Genomic DNA, 12085 nt, shown 5'->3' with positions numbered 1-12085 from the left:
TAAACAATGCTTGTCCGGCTGATCCTTTTGCTCTCCCTCGTATTGATGAAATCATTGATGCTACATCGGGTTGTGAGCGTTTGAGTTTTTTGGACGCTTATTCTGGCTATCATCAGATCAAGATGGCAGTTAAGGAACAGGAGAAGACGGCTTTCATTACCCCGTTTGGAGCCTTCTGCTATGTGTCTATGCCTTTTGGTCTTAAGAGTGCCCAGGCGACTTATCAGCGGTGTGTACAGAACTGTCTTCATAATCATATTGGGCGTAATGTTCATGCTTATGTGGACGATATAGTGGTGAAATCCAGAGAGAAGGAAACTCTGGTAGATGATCTGAAGGAGACCTTTGATAACTTCTGGGTCTACAAGATGATGCTTAACCCGACTAAGTGCATTTTTGGAGTCCCAGCTGGCAAGCTTTTGGGTTTTTTGGTGTCTAACAGAGGCATTGAGGCTAACCCGGAGAAAATCAAGGCGATTACGTCTTTGGCTAAGCCGGCGTGCATCAATGACGTTCAGCAGCTGGTGGGTCGTGTCACAGCTTTAAGCCGGTTCATAAGCCGGTTAGGTGAGAAGGCTATGCCATTGTATCAAATGATGAAGAAGACGGATGATTTTGTCTAGAGTGATGCTGCTAACTCTGCCTTTGCAGATCTGAAAAGACAACTTGCCAAGCCGTCGGTTCTTGCTTCTCCCATTGAGAATGAGCCATTGTTGTTATATGTGGCTGCTAACACACGTGATGTCAGTGTGGCCATTGTTGTAGAGCGCAAGGAGGCTGGCAAGGAATATCCGGTTCAACGACCGGTTTACTATGTCAGTGAGGTGCTCATTGAGTCCAAGCAGAGGTATCCACATTGGTAGAAGCTTGTTTATGGGGTGTTCATGGCAAGCCGGAAGCTTAAGCATTACTTTCAGGGTCATCCTATCACTGTGGTTAGCTCTGCTCCCTTAGGAGATATTATTCAAAATAGAGAAGCCACGGGACGAGTCGCCAAGTGGGCCATTGAACTTGGGTCTCATGGTTTAAAGTATGTGCCACGTACTGCCATCAAATCTCAAGCACTGGTGGACTTCATTAACGATTGGACGGAGTTGCAGATACCTGAAGAGAAGCCAGACAACACATATTGGACTATTCATTTTGATGGGTCTAGACAATTGGAAGGCTCAGGGGTTGGAGTTGTTTTAACTTCTCCTCGAGGTGAGAAATTTTGTTATGTGTTGCGATTGATGTTTCCTTGTACTAACAACACAGCTGAGTATGAGGCCTTACTCCATGGTCTTCGAATGGCTAAAGAAATGAGTTTAAGCCGGGTACGGTGCCTTGGCGACTCAGATTTGGTGGCTCAACAAGTATCAGGAAAGTGGGATTCCAAGGATCCTCTCATGGCGGCTTATCGCCGTGAGGTTGACGCTGTTGCTGGACACTTCAAGGGTTATCAAGTGGAGCACATTGACCGCAGAAAGAACGAAGCGGCCGACGCTTTAAGCCGGTTGGGATCTCAGCGTAAGCCAGTGCCGCCTAACACTTTTTTAGATGTTCTGCATAACCCTTCTGTGAAGTTGCCTACAGAGGAAGACTTGGCTGTTCCAGACCCGGAAGCACAATTGGTGGTGGCTCTTCATGTCATTCCAGATTGGACAGTGCCATATTTGGCTTATATGACCTGGGGCGAGTTGCCGGAGGATGAGACCTTGGCTAGACAGATAAGCCGGCGGTCTAAGCCAATGACAATTTCCAATGAGTTGTATCATCGCAGTGTGACCGGAGCGTTTAAACGTTGTGTTTCTCCTGAAGAAGGTCAAGAAATTCTTCGAGAGATCCATGAAGGAGATTGTGGCCATCATGCTGGGTCAAAATCTCTTGTAGCCAAGGCCTTCCGTCATGGTTTTTACTGGTTGACGGCTCATGCTGATGCGGAGGATTTGGTCAGTATGTGTGATGGTTGTCAGAAATTTGCACGACGGGTGCACGTGCTGGCTCAAGAATTGTGGATGATTCCAATCACTTGGCCGTTTGCAGTTTGGGGGCTCGATATGGTTGGACCTTTCAAAAGATCCAAAGATAAAAAGACACATCTTTTGGTGGCAGTTGACAAATTCACAAAATGGGTTGAGGCAGAGCCGGTTAGTAAGTGTGATGCAGCCACATCAGTTCAGTTCATGAAAAAGGTGATCTTTCGTTTTGGCTTTCCACACAACATTATAACTGACAATAGTACTAATCTGTCCAAAGGTGCTATGGAGGAATTTTGTCAACGTGAGCATATTCGGCTTGATGTTTCATCAGTAGCTCACCCCCAATCCAATGGTCAAGCTGAGAAAGCAAATCAAGAAATCTTAAAAGGTCTCAAGCCCTGGCTTATGGTTCCATTACAACGGACGCCGGGTTGTTGGGTAGAAGAGTTACCCTCGGTACTATGGAGCATCAATACCACCCCTAATAGGTCTACGGGTTATACGCCTTTCTTCATGGTTTATGGAGCAGAAGCAGTCCTGCCCAGTGACATCCGTCATGACTCGCCCCACGTGGTGGCTTATATTGAAGCTGATAACAAACAAGCCTGTCAGGATGCGCTTGAATTATTAGATGAAGAGCGAGATTTGGCAGCGGCCCGGTCAGGGATTTACCAACAGGACCTGCATCGTTATCACAGCCGCCGGGTTAAATCCAGAACCTTTCAAGAAGGTGACTTGGTGCTCCGGCTCATCCAGGATCAGTCTGATGCGCACAAGCTATCCCCACCTTGCGAAGGACCTTTTGTGGTCAGCAAAAACTTTAATAATAGGTCATACTACCTTATCAATATTCGAGAGCACAAAGACTCACGTAAATCAGAGGAGGAGACCCGTCGGCCATGGAATATTGCTCATCTTCGGCCTTACTATACTTGAGCCACCGGCTCTCATAATGTACATACTTTGACATTGTATATATTATGATAAGTAATAAAGCAGGACCTCTGTCCTTTTCATCCTCAATGATCACATATCTTTATTATTCTAATTATTAAACAACCAGTTGGGGCTGATCGTATTTGAATCTAGCTTAACCCTCTCGGTCCGGCTCATGATCGTATTCGAATCTAGCCGTTAAACCTTATGGTCACTAGGCGGCTTCCTGTTCAAACATAGGTCGTATTCGTACCAAAGAGAACATAGCTGTCGGTACCCTTTTGATCGGCACACTGCCAAACTCACCAGGGGGATTCCTGATCGTATTAGAATCATAGCTCAACCCCTTTTGAGTCCGACGTTGATCGTATTCGAATCAGCGTCGTTAAAAAACTCTCAAGGTCATTTGGGGGCTTCCTGTTCAAACATAGGTCGTATTCGAACCAAAGAGAACATAGATGTCGGTACCCTCTTGATCGGCGCAATGCCAAAGCCACCGGGGGCTACATGATCGTATTCGAATCCTAGCTTAACTCCTTTGGTCCGGTTTACTTATCGTATTCGAATCAGAAGCCTCCAAATTTTTCTTGATGCTTGATTTACATTGTTTGAAAGATGCTCTTTTGTTTTACTGGTTTTTTGTTGTCTAGAATCTAACTGTAAGTATGGTTTCAATTTAATCCGGTTTGGTTCTTTGACAATAAGTTTCCAATGTATAACAGTCATCAGGCATATGGAACTATTGACTTCTAAAAAGATTGGGTTGTCACCCTTACTGTCCGGGTCACATAAGCCGGCAGTCCAGAATCAAAGAACACAGGTATGACATTATCGTTCATAAACAGACTTATCTATGATTTTCTTTAATCAAAGGCTTTCCAGCCTTATTTATCTTCACATCTAGCCCTGATTATTCCATTATGGTAATTTCATAGTTATGTCTTGGGTGTTTTGACCCGTCCAACGACAAACCGCCAGGATAGTTTCTCATCTTTTACATACATGAACATATTTAAACACCACTATCGGAGTAAATAACCATGGGTAGCCTACCCGGCTCCCCCTGGCCCTTCTAAAAAAATTACAAGCCGATCCGGCCCTCAAGAATCCAAGACATAGGGCTGCCTTCCCCTTGCCGGCTGTCTCCCAGGCCGGCTATCGGAAGGCAACCCGACTTTAGCCCTCATGATGAAAGCCGCGGGAGGGCCGGCTCCAAGAAGCCGGCTCCCACAAAGCGGTCAAGATCATACCCTCGAAGTCTGCATCCACATAACGGCGATATGACGGGGCGTGGCTACAGTAAAGCCTGCCACCCCCGAATCCCGGAGCACGCCTGGCACAGTGCGTCGTACGGGTGGCCACGACCCGTCCGGCGCGGCACTGTTGCCATGTTGACCCTGATGTCATCCACGACGGGCTGCCAGCGCGGCCCACAGGCGGTGGGCCCCTTCGGGCAGAGAGACACCCGAAGGCGGCCAGGCCTCCCCTAGTCGGCCCAAGACAGAGCCGTCTCCCCACAGCCGGCTTGCCACCTCCCTCGAAGGAGACGCCCCATTAAGGAGACAAGACGCGGTGAGGCTACAGCGATCACCCGCCTGACGGCGGCACTGTAGCCACGCCCACCTCGGCGAAGCCCTTGTCACCAGGATTGAGCAACAGTAACCAGCCGCCGACAAGGCCCTGGACAGCAGGGCCTGCCTGTCGACCAAGGAGCCGGCAGCCAGCGGGACCTACCAGCCGGCGGGCCCCAGCAGCCGGCGCAGAAGCCGGTGAGTGTAGACACAGACGACTGGGCCCCACGCCCAGCCGGATTACCATTGTATCCCCGGGGGTAGTCCTATATAAACCCCCCGGGACGCCCATGCAAAGGGTTGATCCCTGCTAGTTTTAGACACCACATAGGGAGGAGAAGAGAGCGAGTAGTGCCCTTCTTCCTCCTCTCGCCAAACAGCTCACGGAGCATCGTGTAACTACTTGTTCATCTAGTGATCATGCGGAGACCCCGCAGAGCAGCAGTAGGGGTGTTATCTCCACGGAGAGCCCCGAAGCTGGGTAAGATTCACCGGCGTGCATGTCATCGCCTCATCCCGCTTCCAGGCACCGGCGACGTCTTATTGGCTCCCACAATGATAAGCCACCCGTTGGCATATGTCGCACCTACCACCCGACATTTGGCGCCCACCGTGGGGCTAGGTGCATCATCGTCCGGAGACCTGTTCTGGACGGGAACCCTCTTCCTCCCCCGCGAGCGTAGCCAGCCCGGCACGCCCGATGGCGCTTGCCATGACGCGCTGCAAGGCGTCACCAACGTCTGCGCAGCGAGCGGCCTCGCCGATCTCCTCGACAAGACCCTCATCACTGACCACCTCGTCAACCTCCTCGGCCCGCTCCACATCTCCGACGAGCCTGCTGTGGACTTGGAGTCGGTTGGCTCCACCGACCCGATGCCTGTCGACTCCGACATGGCCTCACTCGACACTTTCCCCACCGACGTCACGATCTACAACGACCCGCTTCCCCGGGCCGATGGCGGCGACGCTGTCACCACCGAGGTGATGGTCATCGGCCATGGTGGCGCTTCTGACGAGAGCGCCCGCGACGCCCCGCACACGGCGATCCACGACTTGTCCATCCCCCTCCCAGCCGATGCCGACGCTGAAGCACTGGAGGCTCGCCGCCTCGCCCTCCTCGTGGAGGGCCGGAAGTTGGTTTCCATGAGACGCCTCGGTGAGGCCCACCGACGTGAGGCCGACCGCGCCGCCTTTGGTACGCCGCCTCCAGGCAGGCCCAGCCAGGCCGGCGTTGTCAGACAGCGCGGCGCTGTCGTCGCTGATACGCTAGGAGTCGACCGCCCAGTCTACGCCACTCCACTCGAGAACCTGCGCGCTGCCCAGGCGGCCGTAGACGAGCTAGACGGACTGGGGGCCGAAGAACTCCCCCACATGACCCGACGCATCCAGCAGCTAATCGATGCAGCCGCATGGCGGCACGAAGCCGACGCCCACGTGGAAAGCCCTCACCCGCGCCGAGATCACGGCGCGACGTCTCGGACACCGACTACAGGTAAAACCCGCGCGCGGCACGAGAAAGAGCTGGCTGCCAGCCGAAGCCGAACCCGAATCTCCATCGAGCGAGACACAGAAGGCCGTCCCCGGGCTGTGGAGCAGCGGGGCAACCCGCCTCCGCCCCCGCCTCGCGGGGAGAGATATCCCACCCCGCCGCCTGTCGCGCATCCGACTCTCAGCGGCCGGCTAGGTCGCCGCGAAGGAGTTGGCGAGATCGACGCCCGCCATCGGATCGACCGCCTGGAGCGATCCCTGGCGCTGGAAGAAGAAGACGATGTTGGCCCACCTTCCTTCGGCCCCCGCATCCGCGACGAGCCTTTCCCCAAAGGGTTCTCGCTCCCAAGAGACACGCCCAAGTACAACGGCTCTGTGAAGCCGGAAGATTGGTTAATCGACTACTCCACGGCGGTTAGCATAGCAAACGGCAACAGGCGCATTGCCATGAAGTACGTGCCCCTCATGCTGCAAGGCACGGCGCGGACCTGGCTCAACAGCCTCAAGCCATACAGCATCAACAGCTGGCTAGATTTCACAAAAGCCTTCGTCCGCAACTTCACCAGCACCTACAAGCGGGCTCCCAAGCCCAGACAGCTCTCCTTGTGCGTACAAGGCCCCGCCGAGTCTACTCGTGACTACCTCACGCGTTGGGCCGAGCTCTGCAACTCTTGCGAAGGGGTGCACGAGGTGCAAGCCATAGAATACTTCACTCCCGGGTGCCGAGAAGGAACCCTCCTCAAGCACAAGCTCCTCTGCGACGAGCCGACTATCCTCGACGAGCTTCTGGTCATAGCGGACAAGTACGCCACCGCCGACTCCTCAATGAAGACCGAACTCCGGGTTTACACGTCCGGGAAGGTACTCAACCCGGCACCCAAGACGCCGGCTGGGGACTCCGGCCGACGCCCACACCAGAACGACCACAAGCGCAAGGGTCCCGTGCCGCCTTCTGCCAGTCGGCAGGTGGCCACAGTCGAAGACGAGCAGCCCGAAGGGCGGCCCGCGCCCAAGAAACCCAAGGGCGGCAGGCCGGCTTGGCAGCCGGCCTTCTCCTACGAGCAAACTCTCGACGCCCCGTGCAAGTTCCACAGCGGCGCGAAGCTGTCCAACCACACGACCCGGAAGTGCCACTGGCTCACCCGAATCTCCAAAGGCGAAGGGCTTGCGCCGCCTCCGCCTGGCGGTCCACCGCCTCCGGCTCCGCAACCGCCGACCACTCGGCCCATAGTCAGAGCCGTGCACGATGAGTTCCCCGACGAGCATGCCGCCTATGTCATTTTTACAAGCCAGCCCGAAGACCGGCGGAGCAAACGCCGAGAGCACCAGGAAGTCAGCATGGTCGCTGCCAACCCCGCCGAGCACATGCACTGGTCAGAAAAACCTATCAGCTGGAGCCGGGCCGACCACCCAGAGATGATGCCATCTCCCGACTCTTATGCGTTGGTTCTGGATGCCACCCTTGCAACGGACAGACGCGCCGCCCGTTTCTCCCGCGTGCTGATAGACAGTGGTAGCAGCATCAACATCCTGTACCGTGACACCCTGGAGAAGCTGAACGTCAAGGCAAAGCAACTCATGCCTACTCGGACTGTGTTCCATGGCATTGTACCCAGCCTGTCGTGCGCCCCCATTGGCAAGATCAAGATTGATGTACTCTTTGGGGACAAGGAGCATTTCCGTCGAGAAGCGATCTGGTTTGAAGTGGTGGACCTGGAGAGCCCCTACCATGCATTGCTTGGCCGACCTGCCTTGGCCAGGTTCATGGCAGTTCCCCACTATGCTTACCTCAAGATGAAGATGCCGAGCACGAAGGGCGTCATCACCATAGCCGGTGATTACAAGAAATCTTCCGAGTGCGCAGCAGCCAGCAGCCGGCTGGCCGAGTCCCTTGTGATTGCCGAAGAAAAGAAGATGTTGGACCGAGTCGTGGCCATGGCCGGCAAACAGTCGGCCTTGTCCCCCGATCCCAAGGAGTATGATGCTCAAGGATCTTTCCAGCCGGCCAAGGAGACGAAGAAGATACCTCTTGACCCCGAGCACCCAGAGAGGTTTGCCGTCATCGGGGCGAACCTAAACAGCAAATAGGAAGGCAAGCTCGCCGATTTCCTCCATGAGAATCGGGACATCTTTGCATTGTCCCCCAAGGACATGCCAGGTGTTCCGAAGGAATTCGCCGAGCACAAACTACACGTTCGAGAAGACGCAAAACCAGTCAAACAACCCCTCCGCCGACTGTCGGAGGAGAAGAGAAGGATTGTAGGAGAAGAGATAGCCCGGCTTCTGGCGGCCGGCTTCATTATGGAAGTTTTCTTTCTAGAATGGCTCGCTAACCAGGTCCTCGTGTTAAAGAAGAATAACAACTGGCGCATGTGCATAGACTACACGAGCCTCAACAAGGCCTGCCCCAAAGATCCCTTTGCCCTGCCAAGGATTGATCAAGTGATAGACTCCACGGCCGGATGCGAGCTGTTGAATTTCTTGGATGCTTACTCAGGGTACCACCAGATAAAGTTAGATCCTGCAGACCGCCTGAAGACCGCCTTCATCACGCCATTCGGAGCCTTTTGCTACCTGACTATGACATTCGGCTTGAGAAATGCCGGTGCCACTTTTCAGTGTTGCATGCAGAAGTGCCTCCTCAAGCAGCTCGGCAGAAACGCCCACGTCTACGTAGACGACATTGTGGTGAAGAGGGAGAAGCGCGGCACCTTGCTGGAAGACCTCAAGGAAACATTTGAGAACCTACGTCGGTTCCAAATCAAGCTCAACCCCGAGAAATGCGTGTTCGGAGTGCCAGCCGGCCAGCTCCTAGGCTTCCTGGTCTCCGAACGCGGCATCGAATGCAACCCAGTAAAGATCAAGGCCATTGAGAGAATGGCGATTCCCACCAAACTTCGAGACGTCCAGAAGTTCACCGGATGCTTGGCCTCCCTGAACCGCTTCATCAGCCGGCTCGGAGAGAAAGCTCTCCCCCTCTACCGCCTCATGAAGAAGACCACTCACTTCGAGTGGAATGACCAAGCCGACCAAGCTTTTCACGAGCTGAAGAAGATGCTGGCCACGCCGCCTGTCTTGGCAGCGCCGACTGAGAAAGAGCCCATGCTCCTCTACATTGCCGCAACCAGCTGGGTGGTCAGCACCGTCATCGTAGTCCAATGCCCAGAACAGGACCGTGCCCAGCCGGTCCAGAGGCTGGTGTACTATTTGAGCGAGGTGTTGTCTACCTCGAAGCAGAACTACCCGCACTACCAGAAGATGTGCTATGGCGTGTACTTCGCCGCCAAGAAGCTGAAGCCCTACTTCCAAGAGCATCCCATCACGGTCGTATGCACCGCCCCGCTGGCCGAGATCATAGGTAGCCAGGATGCATCCGGCCGGGTGGCGAAATGGGCCATCGAGCTGGCCCCTTACACGATCTTCTACCAGCCTCGCACCGCCATCAAGTCCCAAGCATTGGCCAACTTCCTCGTCGACTGGGCCGAGATCCAGTACCTGCCGCCAGCTCTCGACTCCACTCATTAGCGCATGCACTTCGATGGGTCCAAGATGCGCACCGGTTTCGATGGGTCCAAGATGCGCACCGGCTTGGGAGCCGACATCATCCTCACCTCTCCCAAAGGCGACAAGCTCAAATACACGCTGCAAATTCACTTTGCCGCCTCCAACAATGTGGCCAAGTACGAGGCGCTCATACACGGGCTCCGGCTTGCCAAAGAGCTCGGCATTCGCCGGATCCTATGTTATGGCGACTTGGACTTGGTGGTCCAGCAATCATCCGACGACTGGGATGCCAAGGACGCAAATATGGCAAGCTACCGCTTCCTCGTTCAGCAGATCAGTGGGTATTTTGAAGGATGCGAGTTCCTCCATGTACCACGAGCCGACAACGAGCCAGCTGATGCCCTGGCTCGAATAGGCTCCACTCGGCAAGCAATACCAATCGGTGTCTCTCTACAACGCCTCCTCAAGCCGTCTATCAAGCCGTCTCCAGAGTTCGATTCCATCTTCATACCGCCTGACCCCGATACAGCCGGGCCCGGCTCAAAGAACCAAGAAGGTGACCCGGGGACCTCGATAGTCGGCCAGGGGACATCAGCAGGCGGCCTGGGGACTTCCATAGTTACGACCGACCCGGGGACTGCGACACCCGGCTCGGGGACTGCGGTAGTCGGCCCGGAGACTGCACCAGCACAACAGGCGGCGGACGACTCCAACATTCCACCACCCAGCCCGCCCGCCCTGGCCGCAGTAGCCGCATTGGCAATAGAAGAAGTTGCAGCTCCATCATGGGCTCAGTCCATCCTCAACTTCCTAATAAACCAAGATCTGCCGGCTAACGAAACAGAGGCAAGACAAGTCCAACGCCGAGCCGGAGCATACACAATCGTCAACAGAGAGCTCATCAAGCGCAGTGTCACTGGAGTCCTCTAGCGATGCGTCGAGCAAGAGAAGGGCATTGCAATCCTCAGAGACATCCACCAAGGAGAATGTGGCCACCATGCGGCCTCAAGATCACTCGTCGCCAAAGCCTTCCGCCATGGTTTCTTTTGGCCGACTGCTTTGGATGACGCCAAGGGGTTAGTTAAACATTGCAATGCCAACTCTTCAGCTCCAAGCAACACATGCCGGCTTCAGCACTCAAGACCATTCCCCTCACTTGGCCCTTCGCCGTTTGGGGACTGCACATGGTGGGCCCATTCAAGACGGCGCGCGGCGGCATGACACATCTGCTTGTTGCCGTGGACAAATTCACCAAATGGATTGAGGCAAAGCCGATCAAGAAGCTGAATGGGCCGACTGCCGTGACATTCATCGCAGATATAACAACTCGGTACGGCGTGCCACACAGCATCATCACCGACAATGGCATGAATTTCGCCAAGGGAGCCTTGGCACATTTCTGCGCGACGCAAGGCATCCGGTTGGACTTAGCGTCCGTTGCCCACCCGCAGTCAAACGACCAGGTCGAGCGAGCCAATGGCCTCATCCTTTCCGGCATCAAGCCCCGACTGGTCGTACCACTGGAGCATTCAGCCGGCTGTTGGCTCGATGAGTTGCCGGCCGTCCTCTGGAGTCTGCGCACTACCCCAAACAAGTCAACCAGCTTCACTCCTTTCTTCCTCGTGTATGGTGCCGAGGCGGTCATCCCAACTGACATCGAGTTCGACTCGCCTCGGGTAACCATGTACACGGAAGCGGAGGCCAAGGAAGCACGGGAAGACGGTGTCGACCTGCTGGAAGAAGGCCGGCTGTTAGCCCTCAGCCGGTCCGCCATCTATCAGCAGGGCCTGCGCCGCTACCACAGCCGGAAGGTCAAGCCAAGATCCTTCCAAGAGGGCGATCTTGTGCTCTGGCTGATCCAGCGAACAGCCGGCCAGCACAAGCTCTCGGCCCCTTGGGAGGGCCCCTTCGTCATCAGCAGAGCTTTAGGCAACGACTCCTACTACCTGATCGACGCGCAGAAGCCGAAGGCATGAAAGAGAGATGACTCCGGCAAGGAGTCGGAACGACCATGGAACGCCAACCCCCTCCGAAGATTTTACAGTTGAAATGCAGTATGTATCACGCTAACTTTTGTACTAAGTACGAGACAATAGGCCCCCCGAGGAGAGCTCGGGGACTGCCATCTTTTATCTATGGATGAAGAGTATCATGCTTATGACCTTGTCATTACATTCACTTTTTCCGTCCGGCACCGGGTTCGACTAGTCGGCCCGGGGACTGGCCGCCTGGAGTTATATTAGAAGTCCTACCCGCAGTCAGACAAGTAGTGTGCCGGCTCCCAAGCCTTGTCTTGCCAAAAGTCACAGATCGAAGAACCGGCTGTCCGGCTGGCAAGAGTTAAAGGCAGGAAAGGACGCCCACACGAAAAACGGCTAGGGACTAACAGACTAATATAACAAAAGCCGTTTTTTCTCCCACCACCGACCGACTACGAGAGTAGCCGGCCGGCCGGCTTCCATTCACCTCGCTTCAATCTAAGAAAGCTCGAGTACTTGCCTTCCCAAAAGGGGAAGGCGGCAAAGGAAACAGCCTAAGGATAAAAAGCATACACGAATGGAAACCAAACACGCAAACAATAATATTTACATAAAAGACCTTCAAAAGGCTAGCATTCAACATAGT

The sequence above is a fragment of the Triticum dicoccoides genome, chromosome 3A (assembly GCF_002162155.2).
Source record: "Triticum dicoccoides isolate Atlit2015 ecotype Zavitan chromosome 3A, WEW_v2.0, whole genome shotgun sequence".
In the NCBI taxonomy this organism is placed as follows: domain Eukaryota; kingdom Viridiplantae; phylum Streptophyta; class Magnoliopsida; order Poales; family Poaceae; genus Triticum; species Triticum dicoccoides.
The sequence above is the reverse complement of the archived record's forward strand: the minus strand, read 5'-3'. Positions refer to the sequence as shown.